This window comes from Ascaphus truei, chromosome 5, assembly GCF_040206685.1.
Source record: "Ascaphus truei isolate aAscTru1 chromosome 5, aAscTru1.hap1, whole genome shotgun sequence".
Taxonomy (NCBI): domain Eukaryota; kingdom Metazoa; phylum Chordata; class Amphibia; order Anura; family Ascaphidae; genus Ascaphus; species Ascaphus truei.
In genome coordinates this window covers 282515486-282527769 of record NC_134487.1, presented here as the reverse complement: position 1 = coordinate 282527769, position 12284 = coordinate 282515486, and the positions used below count along the sequence as shown (strand labels likewise).

The following is a 12284-nucleotide window of genomic DNA, read 5'->3' as shown; positions in this document are numbered from 1 at the left end:
CGTATCAGTATGCAGATATAATGTATCCGTGGGCCCCTGTAACATGTATCAGTATGCAGATATAATGTATCCGTGGGCCCATGTAACATGTATCAGTATGCAGATATAATGTATCCGTGGTCCCCTGTAACGTATCAGTATGCAGATATAATGTATCTGTGGTCCCCTGTAACGTATCAGTATGCAGATATAATGTATCTGTGGTCCCCTGTAACGTATCAGTATGCAGATATAATGTATCCGTGGTCCCCTGTAACATGTATCAGTATGCAGATATAATGTATCCGTGGTCCCCTGTAACGTATCAGTATGGAGATATAATGTATCCGTGGTCCCCTGTAACATGTATCAGTATGCAGATATAATGTATCCGTGGGCCCCTGTAACGTATCAGTATGCAGATATAATGTATCCGTGGGCCCCTGTAACGTATCAGTATGCAGATATAATGTATCCGTGGGCCCCTGTAACACGTATCAGTATGCAGATATAATGTATCCGTGGTCCCCTGTAACGTATCAGTATGCAGATATAATGTATCCGTGGACCTCTGTAACGTATCAGTATGCAGATATAATGTATCCGTGGGCCCCTGTAACGTATCAGTATGCAGATATAATGTATCCGTGGTCCCCTGTAACGTATCAGTATGCAGATATAATGTATCCGTGGTCCCCTGTAACGTATCAGTATGCAGAAATAATGTATCCGTGGTCCCCTGTAACATGTATCAGTATGCAGATATAATGTATCCGTGGGCCCCTGTAACATGTATCAGTATGCAGAAATAATGTATCCGTGGTCCCCTGTAACGTATCAGTATGCAGATATAATGTATCCGTGGTCCCCTGTAACATGTATCAGTATGCAGATATAATGTATCCGTGGTCCCCTGTAACGTATCAGTATGCAGATATAATGTATCCGTGGTCCCCTGTAACATGTATCAGTATGCAGATATAATATATCCGTGGGCCCCTGTAACATGTATCAGTATGCAGATATAATGTGTCCGTGGTCCCCTGTAACGTATCAGTATGCAGATATAATGTATCCGTGGACCTCTGTAACGTATCAGTATGCAGATATAATGTATCTGTGGGCCCCTGTAACATGTATCAGTATGCAGATATAATGTATCCGTGGGCCCCTGTAACATGTATCAGTATGCAGATATAATGTATCCGTGGGCCCCTGTAACGTATCAGTATGCAGATATAATGTATCCGTGGTCCCCTGTAACATGTATCAGTATGCAGATATAATGTATCCGTGGTCCCCTGTAACGTATCAGTATGCAGATATAATGTATCTGTGGTCCCCTGTAACGTATCAGTATGCAGATATAATGTATCCGTGGGCCCCTGTAACATGTATCAGTATGCAGATATAATGTATCCGTGGGCCCCTGTAACATGTATCAGTATGCAGATATAATGTATCCGTGGTCCCCTGTAACGTATCAGTATGCAGATATAATGTATCCGTGGTCCCCTGTAACATGTATCAGTATGCAGATATAATGTATCCGTGGGCCCCTGTAACATGTATCAGTATGCAGATATAATGTATCCGTGGTCCCCTGTAATGTATCAGTATGCAGATATAATGTATCCGTGGTCCCCTGTAATGTATCAGTATGCAGATATAATGTATCCGTGGTCCCCTGTAACATGTATCAGTATGCAGATATAATGTATCCGTGGGCCCCTGTAACATGTATCAGTATGCAGATATAATGTATTCGTGGTCCCCTGTAACGTATCAGTATGCAGATATAATGTATCCGTGGTCCCCTGTAACATGTATCAGTATGCAGATATAATGTATCCGTGGTCCCCTGTAACGTATCAGTATGCAGATATAATGTATCCGTGGTCCTCTGTAACGTATCAGTATGCAGATATAATGTATCCGTGGTCCCCTGTAACGTATCAGTATGCAGATATAATGTATCCGTGGTCCCCTGTAACGTATCAGTATGCAGATATAATGTATCTGTGGTCCCCTGTAACATGTATCAGTATGCAGATATAATGTATCCGTGGTCCCCTGTAACGTATCAGTATGCAGATATAATGTATCCATGGTCCCCTGTAACGTATCAGTATGCAGATATAATGTATCCGTGGTCCTCTGTAACGTATCAGTATGCAGATATAATGTATCCGTGGTCCCCTGTAACGTATCAGTATGCAGATATAATGTATCCGTGGTCCCCTGTAACGTATCAGTATGCAGATATAATGTATCTGTGGTCCCCTGTAACGTATCAGTATGCAGATATAATGTATCCGTGGTCCCCTGTAACATGTATCAGTATGCAGATATAATGTATCCATGGTCCCCTGTAACGTATCAGTATGCAGATATAATGTATCCGTGGACCTCTGTAACGTATCAGTATGCAGATATAATGTATCCGTGGTCCCCTGTAACATGTATCAGTATGCAGATATAATGTATCCGTGGACCTCTGTAACGTATCAGTATGCAGATATAATGTATCCGTGGTCCCCTGTAACATGTATCAGTATGCAGATATAATGTATCCGTGGTCCTCTGAAACATGTATCAGTATGCAGATATAATGTATCCGTGGTCCCCTGTAACATGTATCAGTATGCAGATATAATGTATCCGTGGGCCCCTGTAACATGTATCAGTATGCAGATATAATGTATCCGTGGGCCCCTGTAACATGTATCAGTATGCAGATATAATGTATCCGTGGGCCCCTGTAACATGTATCAGTATGCAGATATAATGTATCCGTGGTCCCCTGTAACATGTATCAGTATGCAGATATAATGTATCCGTGGGCCCCTGTAACATGTATCAGTATGCAGATATAATGTATCCGTGGGCCCCTGTAACGTATCAGTATGCAGATATAATGTATCCGTGGTCCCCTGTAACATGTATCAGTATGCACATATAATGTATCCATGGTCCTCTGTAACATGTATCAGTATGCAGATATAATGTATCCGTGGTCCCCTGTAACGTATCAGTATGCAGATATAATGTATCCGTGGACCTCTGTAACGTATCAGTGTGCAGATATAATGTATCCGTGGTCCCCTGTAACATGTATCAGTATGCAGATATAATGTATCCATGGTCCTCTGAAACATGTATCAGTATGCAGATATAATGTATCCGTGGTCCCCTGTAACATGTATCAGTATGCAGATATAATGTATCCGTGGGCCCCTGTAACATGTATCAGTATGCAGATATAATGTATCCGTGGTCCCCTGTAACATGTATCAGTATGCAGATATAATGTATCCGTGGGCCCCTGTAACATGTATCAGTATGCAGATATAATGTATCCGTGGGCCCCTGTAACGTATCAGTATGCAGATATAATGTATCCGTGGTCCCCTGTAACATGTATCAGTATGCAGATATAATGTATCCGTGGTCCCTTGTAACGTATCAGTATGCAGATATAATGTATCCGTGGTCCCCTGTAACGTATCAGTATGCAGATATAATGTATCCGTGGTCCCCTGTAACGTATCAGTATGCAGATATAATGTATCCGTGGTCCCCTGTAACGTATCAGTATGCAGATATAATGTATCCGTGGTCCCCTGTAACGTATCAGTATGCAGATATAATGTATCCGTGGTCCCCTGTAACGTATCAGTATGCAGATATAATGTATCCGTGGTCCCCTGTAACGTATCAGTATGCAGATATAATGTATCCGTGGTCCCCTGTAACGTATCAGTATGCAGATATAATGTATCCGTGGTCCCCTGTAACGTATCAGTATGCAGATATAATGTATCCGTGGTCCCCTGTAACATGTATCAGTATGCAGATATAATGTATCCGTGGTCCCCTGTAACGTATCAGTATGCAGATATAATGTATCCGTGGTCCCCTGTAACGTATCAGTATGCAGATATAATGTATCCGTGGTCCCCTGTAACGTATCAGTATGCAGATATAATGTATCCGTGGTCCCCTGTAACGTATCAGTATGCAGATATAATGTATCTGTGGTCCCCTGTAACGTATCAGTATGCAGATATAATGTATCCGTGGTCCCCTGTAACGTATCAGTATGCAGATATAATGTATCCGTGGTCCCCTGTAACGTATCAGTATGCAGATATAATGTATCTGTGGACCTCTGTAACGTATCAGTATGCAGATATAATGTATCCGTGGTCCCCTGTAACGTATCAGTATGCAGATATAATGTATCCGTGGACCTCTGTAACGTATCAGTATGCAGATATAATGTATCCGTGGTCCCCTGTAACATGTATCAGTATGCAGATATAATGTATCCGTGGACCTCTGTAACGTATCAGTATGCAGATATAATGTATCCGTGGTCCCCTGTAACATGTATCAGTATGCAGATATAATGTATCCATGGTCCTCTGAAACATGTATCAGTATGCAGATATAATGTATCCGTGGTCCCCTGTAACATGTATCAGTATGCAGATATAATGTATCCGTGGGCCCCTGTAACATGTATCAGTATGCAGATATAATGTATCCGTGGTCCCCTGTAACATGTATCAGTATGCAGATATAATGTATCCGTGGGCCCCTGTAACATGTATCAGTATGCAGATATAATGTATCCGTGGTCCCCTGTAACATGTATCAGTATGCAGATATAATGTATCCGTGGGCCCCTGTAACATGTATCAGTATGCAGATATAATGTATCCGTGGGCCCCTGTAACGTATCAGTATGCAGATATAATGTATCCGTGGTCCCCTGTAACATGTATCAGTATGCACATATAATGTATCCATGGTCCTCTGTAACATGTATCAGTATGCAGATATAATGTATCCGTGGTCCCCTGTAACGTATCAGTATGCAGATATAATGTATCCGTGGACCTCTGTAACGTATCAGTGTGCAGATATAATGTATCCGTGGTCCCCTGTAACATGTATCAGTATGCAGATATAATGTATCCATGGTCCTCTGAAACATGTATCAGTATGCAGATATAATGTATCCGTGGTCCCCTGTAACATGTATCAGTATGCAGATATAATGTATCCGTGGGCCCCTGTAACATGTATCAGTATGCAGATATAATGTATCCGTGGTCCCCTGTAACATGTATCAGTATGCAGATATAATGTATCCGTGGGCCCCTGTAACATGTATCAGTATGCAGATATAATGTATCCGTGGGCCCCTGTAACGTATCAGTATGCAGATATAATGTATCCGTGGTCCCCTGTAACATGTATCAGTATGCAGATATAATGTATCCGTGGTCCCTTGTAACGTATCAGTATGCAGATATAATGTATCCGTGGTCCCCTGTAACGTATCAGTATGCAGATATAATGTATCCGTGGTCCCCTGTAACGTATCAGTATGCAGATATAATGTATCCGTGGTCCCCTGTAACGTATCAGTATGCAGATATAATGTATCCGTGGTCCCCTGTAACGTATCAGTATGCAGATATAATGTATCCGTGGTCCCCTGTAACGTATCAGTATGCAGATATAATGTATCCGTGGTCCCCTGTAACGTATCAGTATGCAGATATAATGTATCCGTGGTCCCCTGTAACGTATCAGTATGCAGATATAATGTATCCGTGGTCCCCTGTAACGTATCAGTATGCAGATATAATGTATCCGTGGTCCCCTGTAACATGTATCAGTATGCAGATATAATGTATCCGTGGTCCCCTGTAACGTATCAGTATGCAGATATAATGTATCTGTGGTCCCCTGTAACGTATCAGTATGCAGATATAATGTATCCGTGGTCCCCTGTAACGTATCAGTATGCAGATATAATGTATCCGTGGTCCCCTGTAAAGTATCAGTATGCAGATATAATGTATCTGTGGTCCCCTGTAACGTATCAGTATGCAGATATAATGTATCTGTGGTCCCCTGTAACGTATCAGTATGCAGATATAATGTATCTGTGGTCCCCTGTAACGTATCAGTATGCAGATATAATGTATCCGTGGTCCCCTGTAACGTATCAGTATGCAGATATAATGTATCCGTGGTCCCCTGTAAAGTATCAGTATGCAGATATAATGTATCTGTGGTCCCCTGTAACGTATCAGTATGCAGATATAATGTATCTGTGGTCCCCTGTAACGTATCAGTATGCAGATATAATGTATCCGTGGTCCCCTGTAACGTATCAGTATGCAGATATAATGTATCTGTGGTGCCCTGTAACATGTATCAGTATGCAGATATAATGTATCTGTGGTGCCCTGTAACATGTATCAGTATGCAGATATAATGTATCCGTGGACCTCTGTAACATGTATCAGTATGCAGATATAATGTATCCGTGGACCTCTGTAACGTATCAGTATGCAGATATAATGTATCCGTGGTCCCCTGTAACGTATCAGTATGCAGATATAATGTATCCGTGGTCCCCTGTAACACGTATCAGTATGCAGATATAATGTATCCGTGGTCCCCTGTAACATGTATCAGTATGCAGATATAATGTATCCGTGGTCCCCTGTAACGTATCAGTATGCAGATATAATGTATCCGTGGGCCCCTGTAACATGTATCAGTATGCAGATATAATGTATCTGTGGACCTCTGTAACGTATCAGTATGCAGATGTAATGTATCCGTGGTCCCCTGTAACGTATAAGTATGCAGATATAATGTATCCGTGGTCGCCTGTAACGTATCAGTATGCAGATATAATGTATCCGTGGTCCCCTGTAACGTATCAGTATGCAGATATAATGTATCCGTGGTCCCCTGTAACGTATCAGTATGCAGATATAATGTATCTGTGGACCTCTGTAACGTATCAGTATGCAGATATAATGTATCCGTGGTCCCCTGTAACGTATCAGTATGCAGATATAATGTATCTGTGGACCTCTGTAACGTATCAGTATGCAGATATAATGTATCCGTGGTCCCCTGTAACGTATCAGTATGCAGATATAATGTATCCGTGGTCCCCTGTAACGTATCAGTATGCAGATATAATGTATCTGTGGACCTCTGTAACGTATCAGTATGCAGATATAATGTATCCGTGGTCCCCTGTAACGTATCAGTATGCAGATATAATGTATCTGTGGTCCCCTGTAACGTATCAGTATGCAGATATAATGTATCTGTGGTCCCCTGTAACGTATCAGTATGCAGATATAATGTATCCGTGGACCTCTGTAACGTGTCTGTACATGGGAATTTTCCATTTACAGTAAGGCAAAATCAGCTGAAAACACATTTTATACAGCATTATACCACATTATACGCTGCTCTCAATACACTGTAGCAATAATTCTCCCATTGTTCAGTTTGTAGAATATAGAATTGTTTACACTGAAAAAGTATTTAAATATATATAAATGGAAATAAGTGTAAGCATAATTACTTATATAATTAGTTACACAGCCGATGGAGGTTGAAAAAAAGACACGCGTCCATCAAGTTCCACCTATGCTAACCTTAGGCCGAGCTCACGCTTGTGGCGCGGGCGCACGCTGCCCTGCGCGCCCTCCTGCAGCCCAAGCGATGTGTGCGCTAGCTGCATGAGATAGATCGCGGCGATCGGGGGCGTGTCAAACGAGTCAGGCGCGTCACGGAGCTGGTTCGCCCTCATTGGCTGAACCAGCTCACGTGACGCCGTCACGCTACTGCAGCCCCAAATCTCATTTTGGAGTTGTGGCGGCACAAATATAGCCACGTCGACACACGCACAGCGCCGCGGGCACTTGAAGAACTCCAATAGCCAACTAGGTAAGAGTCCCAGAAGCGCGTGCAGACGCAAGCGCGCACGTAGCAACGCCGCCACCATGCGCTCAGCCTTAGGCAACAGATACAGTAAATACAGATATAGGATAAAGTATTTTGCTCCAGAGGAAGACTTCATACATGGGATTTCTTTCCTGTACAAGTCACAGTATTTGTAGTACTGGAGTAAGTATTTTAGTTTTATAAACCGCTCCATCTAGGTGGGGTGGGGGGGAATACTCTAGGATGCGGGTAACATTACTGTGGGTGCCTCTAACTACTCACATAAAGAGATGCACTGTATTTCTCCAGAGTACTTTAATTTATGACGCTGTGTTAGTATCATGTTCCTGTTGCCTCGCTAATACGCCAGTACTACTACAGCTGAAGTACCTCACATAACACACCACCCTTTCCCGGTGTTACTCTGCATTACTCATAAATACTTGTGTATCATCTCAAGACATGGCAGCATTATTACTCCATAATGCCTGAATACAATAACTAACCGGGTTTCTTTATTACCCCGCATTATTACCTCGGTAGTATTGAAACACCGCAGTACTCCCAGGTATTAAATACTGTATCCGCTTCAACTCCCGCGCTCCGAGCAGCAAGGGGCGGGAACAGCTGTCACCAGCCAATCACAGCAGCAACGGGCGGGGACAGCTGCCACCAGCCAATCACAGCAGCAAGATACAGAGACCGTTCCGCCCCGCGCCTCTCTCCCCAGGAGGCCTGGGGAATGGAGGTGCTCGATATAGACGCCGGAGAAAGTACCCAATCACTTTATCAGCATCAGAGAGTAGCCAATAGCTGCGCGGGGTTGCACTGGGTGACGTCACACCAACACTGTTCCTAGGTGGAGGAAGCCGAGGCGGCAGTTATTTTTTCCCGCCCAAAGAGTTATGGCGACTCGTCCTCAGGGGGAGACAGATATTCCCTTTATATGGGGCACGCATGTCGAACACAGTATGACTGTCAGACATTATGTAGGGCTGTCAGGAGATTTACAGAGAATGATAGTTAATAATAATAATATTATTATTATTATTACAGGCAGTGTCCTGCGGAGCTAACACTGTTGCTTGGTGTGAGCAGGGTTGCCACCATCCGCTGACGGCTAAAACCCGGACAAATTTGGCAATTCAATAAAAATGTTTGTATTTATTTTATTTTTTAATCAAAAAATAAATAAATAGATGATACCGTTCTGTGGCTAACGAAATGCTTTTATTTGTGCGAGCTTTCGAGATACACTGATCTCTTCCGGCGATGTTACAATGAATTTTTTATGTATACATTTAACTCTCATACCATCCCCGGCAGCAGCAGCATCTTCTGCTGCATGGTCCCTTCAACATCGGCGGGCCCCTTGGCTGGCACTTACATATGGTGGCCGCCTCCTTCCGAATCGCGGAGTCATTTCGTCACCAATGGTAACATGGCAACGAGACGCCATGTGACATGACGGTGATGTCCGTGGCATCATTTGACACTGCGATTTAGGAGAAGGAGGGTGGTAGCAAGGAGGCGGCCGCTGCATATAAGTGCCTCATCAGGCCTGAGTGCGCGGCATCTGTATATGGGTATATGGCTCGGGCCTAATGGGAAATTCGCCACTGCCCGTCAACATGGGTACGCAACATCAAATGGCTCTGCCCTGCACCTGTGTCTGCACCAAGCCCCACAAACATCCCAGCCGGCCCTGTTTTGCCCAGAGATTTTCAATCTAAACCTGTAGTCCGGAAATACCTAATTGAAACCGGTAGTGGCAATCCTGTGTATTAGACAATGTTGTCCAGAAAGATCTTCAAGCTGCAGAAACATAGGAAAAAACGGCATGGATTGGATAAACACGATTGTATATCGCTTAGTTTTTATTTGTAATACAGGAGGGCCCTGGGTATACGGCGGGTTTCGTTCCAGGGGCCCAACGTATAGTGAAAATCGCCGGAAAGCGGAGTTTTTGCAAACATCACTATTTTAAGTTTCACATGGGTTATATTGCCCTTCTAGCTAACCTCACCCTAAACCAATAATCCGTTTTCCAATTTGGTCCTACAGCAGGAGCAAAGGTCATACATACTTCTGCTTAACCCGCCAACCCCCTAAGGCTCCTTCTGTCCCCAGCCTAAGCAGGCTTGGAACCATACCCTCGGCATGAGGAGGTGGCTGTACTCTCGTGCTCCATACAGTGCACTACCTCGCCCTCGTCGCCTGCCCCGCCCTCGTCGCCTTCCCCGATACCATCTGGAGGCGAGTACTACCAACAAAGTTAATCCTCCATGGCATGGGCGTGCAAACTTTTTTTGCTGCCCCCACCTCCCCCCCTCCCTCGTGCCTGCTCTCCTCCTTGGTGCGCCTCCCCCCCCTTACCTCGCACGGCGTGGAAATGACGCCGCGGGGACTTTTGACGTCACGTTACCGTGGCAACCGTGCCATCACATGACCTGGACGCCACATTGCCATGGTAACGCGTCCTGGAGCCGTCGGAACCTCGGTATGTTGAGGTTGCAGAGGCCTTGCACGGTTCCCCGGCATTTAATTTAAATGCCTAGGGGGAGAGCGCGGGACCTGTGCAGCTGCCCGCGCCCCCCCAAAAAAATCTCGCGCCCCCAGTTTGCGCACCGCTGCCCATGGTGCACTGAGCATGGGAGAGTACCTTGCCCACTTCACGGACTCCCTAGCCACATGCCCATTTTGTGGCACAAGGGAGTCCGTGTTCCATATTTATTTCAGTTGCGCCAAACTGCAGCCCCTCTTGTCATTCTTGAGGGGCCTCCTTCTTCAGTTCTGGTTGCATTTCTCCCTGCACCTTTTTATTTTTGGGCGCCCAGTATCCCGGAACACTAGGGCCAGGGACCTCCTCGTCAACTTGCTCCTGGCATTAGCCAAATTGGCTATTTATAAGTCCAGGAAGCAGCGTTTGGCAGGGGAGGTATCCCTCCCCTGCCAGGCCTTATTCCGAGTGCTAGTGTGCTCCCGTATCTGAGCAGAGTACACCCACACTTTGGCCACTGGGCAGGTAGCTGCTCTGTATCCCCCCATGGTTTTTCCTTTAAACTTAACCTCCTTATTTAGTGCACAGTTTTTCTCATTTTACAGTTGCACTAGTTTCTGGCCTATGTTTATTTTAGTTTGAGCCCTTACCTTTTTCTGGTTGGTCTCTCGGCCAACCAGATGTCGTATTACCTGATTGGCTGGCTTATTTACTGCACCACAGCAAGGATTTATTTCCTCAGACATGAGTCTCACAGATTTTAAGTCAGTCTTAATGATATTTAGCATCTCAGACTTTGTATTGTATGTCTTTATTTATATAGCGCCATAAATGTACATAGCGCTTCACAGTAGTAATACATATCATATAAATAACAAATAATATAAATAACAGATCATGGGAATAAGTGCTTCAGACATACTGTAAAAGTAACATTAAGGAAGGAGTCCCTGCTCTGAGGAGCTTACAATCTAAATGGTAGGTAGGGAGAACGTACAGAGACAGTAGGAGGGAATACTAGTAAGTGTGTCTGCAGGGGGCCAAGCTTTATGTGTCATGTGTCCATGATTATCCAGTGCTACTCATATGCTTCTTTAAGCAGATGTGTCTTAAGGTGAGTCTTAAAGGTGGATAGCGAGGCGGCTAGTCGGGTATTGAGGGGAAGGGCATTCCAGAGGTGTGGGGCAGAAAGTGAGAAAGATTTAAGGCGGGAGAGAGCTTTAGATACAAAGGGGGTAGAAAGAAGACATCCTTGAGAAGAACGCAAGAGTCGGGATGGTGCATAGCGAGAAATTAGGGCTGAGATGTAAGGAGGGGCAGAAGAATGTAAAGCTTTAAAAGTGAGCAGGAGAATTGAGTGTGAGATACGTGATTTAATCGGAAGCCAGGAGAGGGATTTCAGGAGGGGAGATGCGGAGACAGATTTAGGAAAGAGTAGAGTGATTCTGGCAGCAGCGTTTAGGATAGATTGTAGGGGAGACAGGTGAGAGGTAGGAAGGCCAGACAGCAGGAGGTTGCAGTAATCGAGACGTGAGAGAATGAGGGCCTGAGTCAGAGTTTTAGCAGTTGAGTAACAGAGGAAAGGGCGTATCTTTGTGATATTGCGGAGGAAATAGCGACAAGTTTTAGAAACGTTTTGAATATGAGATGAGAATGAGAGAGAGGCATCAAGTGTAACCCCTAGGCAGCGTGCGTGGGCTACTGGGTGAATGATCGTATTTCCAATAGCAATGTGGAAGGAGTTTGGGAGGAAGTATAAGGAGCTCTGTTTTTGCCATGTTAAATTTCAGTCGGCGGATGGCCATCCAGGATGATATTCCAGAGAGGCATTCAGAAACTTTGGTCTGTATAGCAGGTGTAAGGTCAGGGGTGGAAAGGTAAATTTGTGTGTCGTCAGCATAGAGGTGATATTTAAACCCAAAAGATGTGATTAGGTCACCTAGAGAGAGTGTGTAAAGAGAAAAGAGAAGGGGTCCTAGGACAGAGCCCTGGGGTACCCCCACAGAGAGATCAATAGAGGAGGAGGAGG

General features: G+C 44.4%; 1 protein-coding gene across 2 annotated transcripts in view; it reads right to left on the bottom strand.

The window, feature by feature from the left end:
- Positions 1-8477, bottom strand: part of DDX11 (DEAD/H-box helicase 11) — a 72385-nt gene extending 63908 nt beyond the window's left edge. The window contains exon 1 of one of the 2 annotated variants that reach the window (XR_012801887.1): positions 8291-8477. The gene's annotated coding sequence lies outside the window, so the exon portion shown is untranslated. The remainder of the gene's footprint in view (positions 1-8290) is intronic. The other variant, XM_075602322.1, reaches the window with a different exon arrangement.
- Between the last annotated feature and the right edge of the window lie 3807 nt (positions 8478-12284).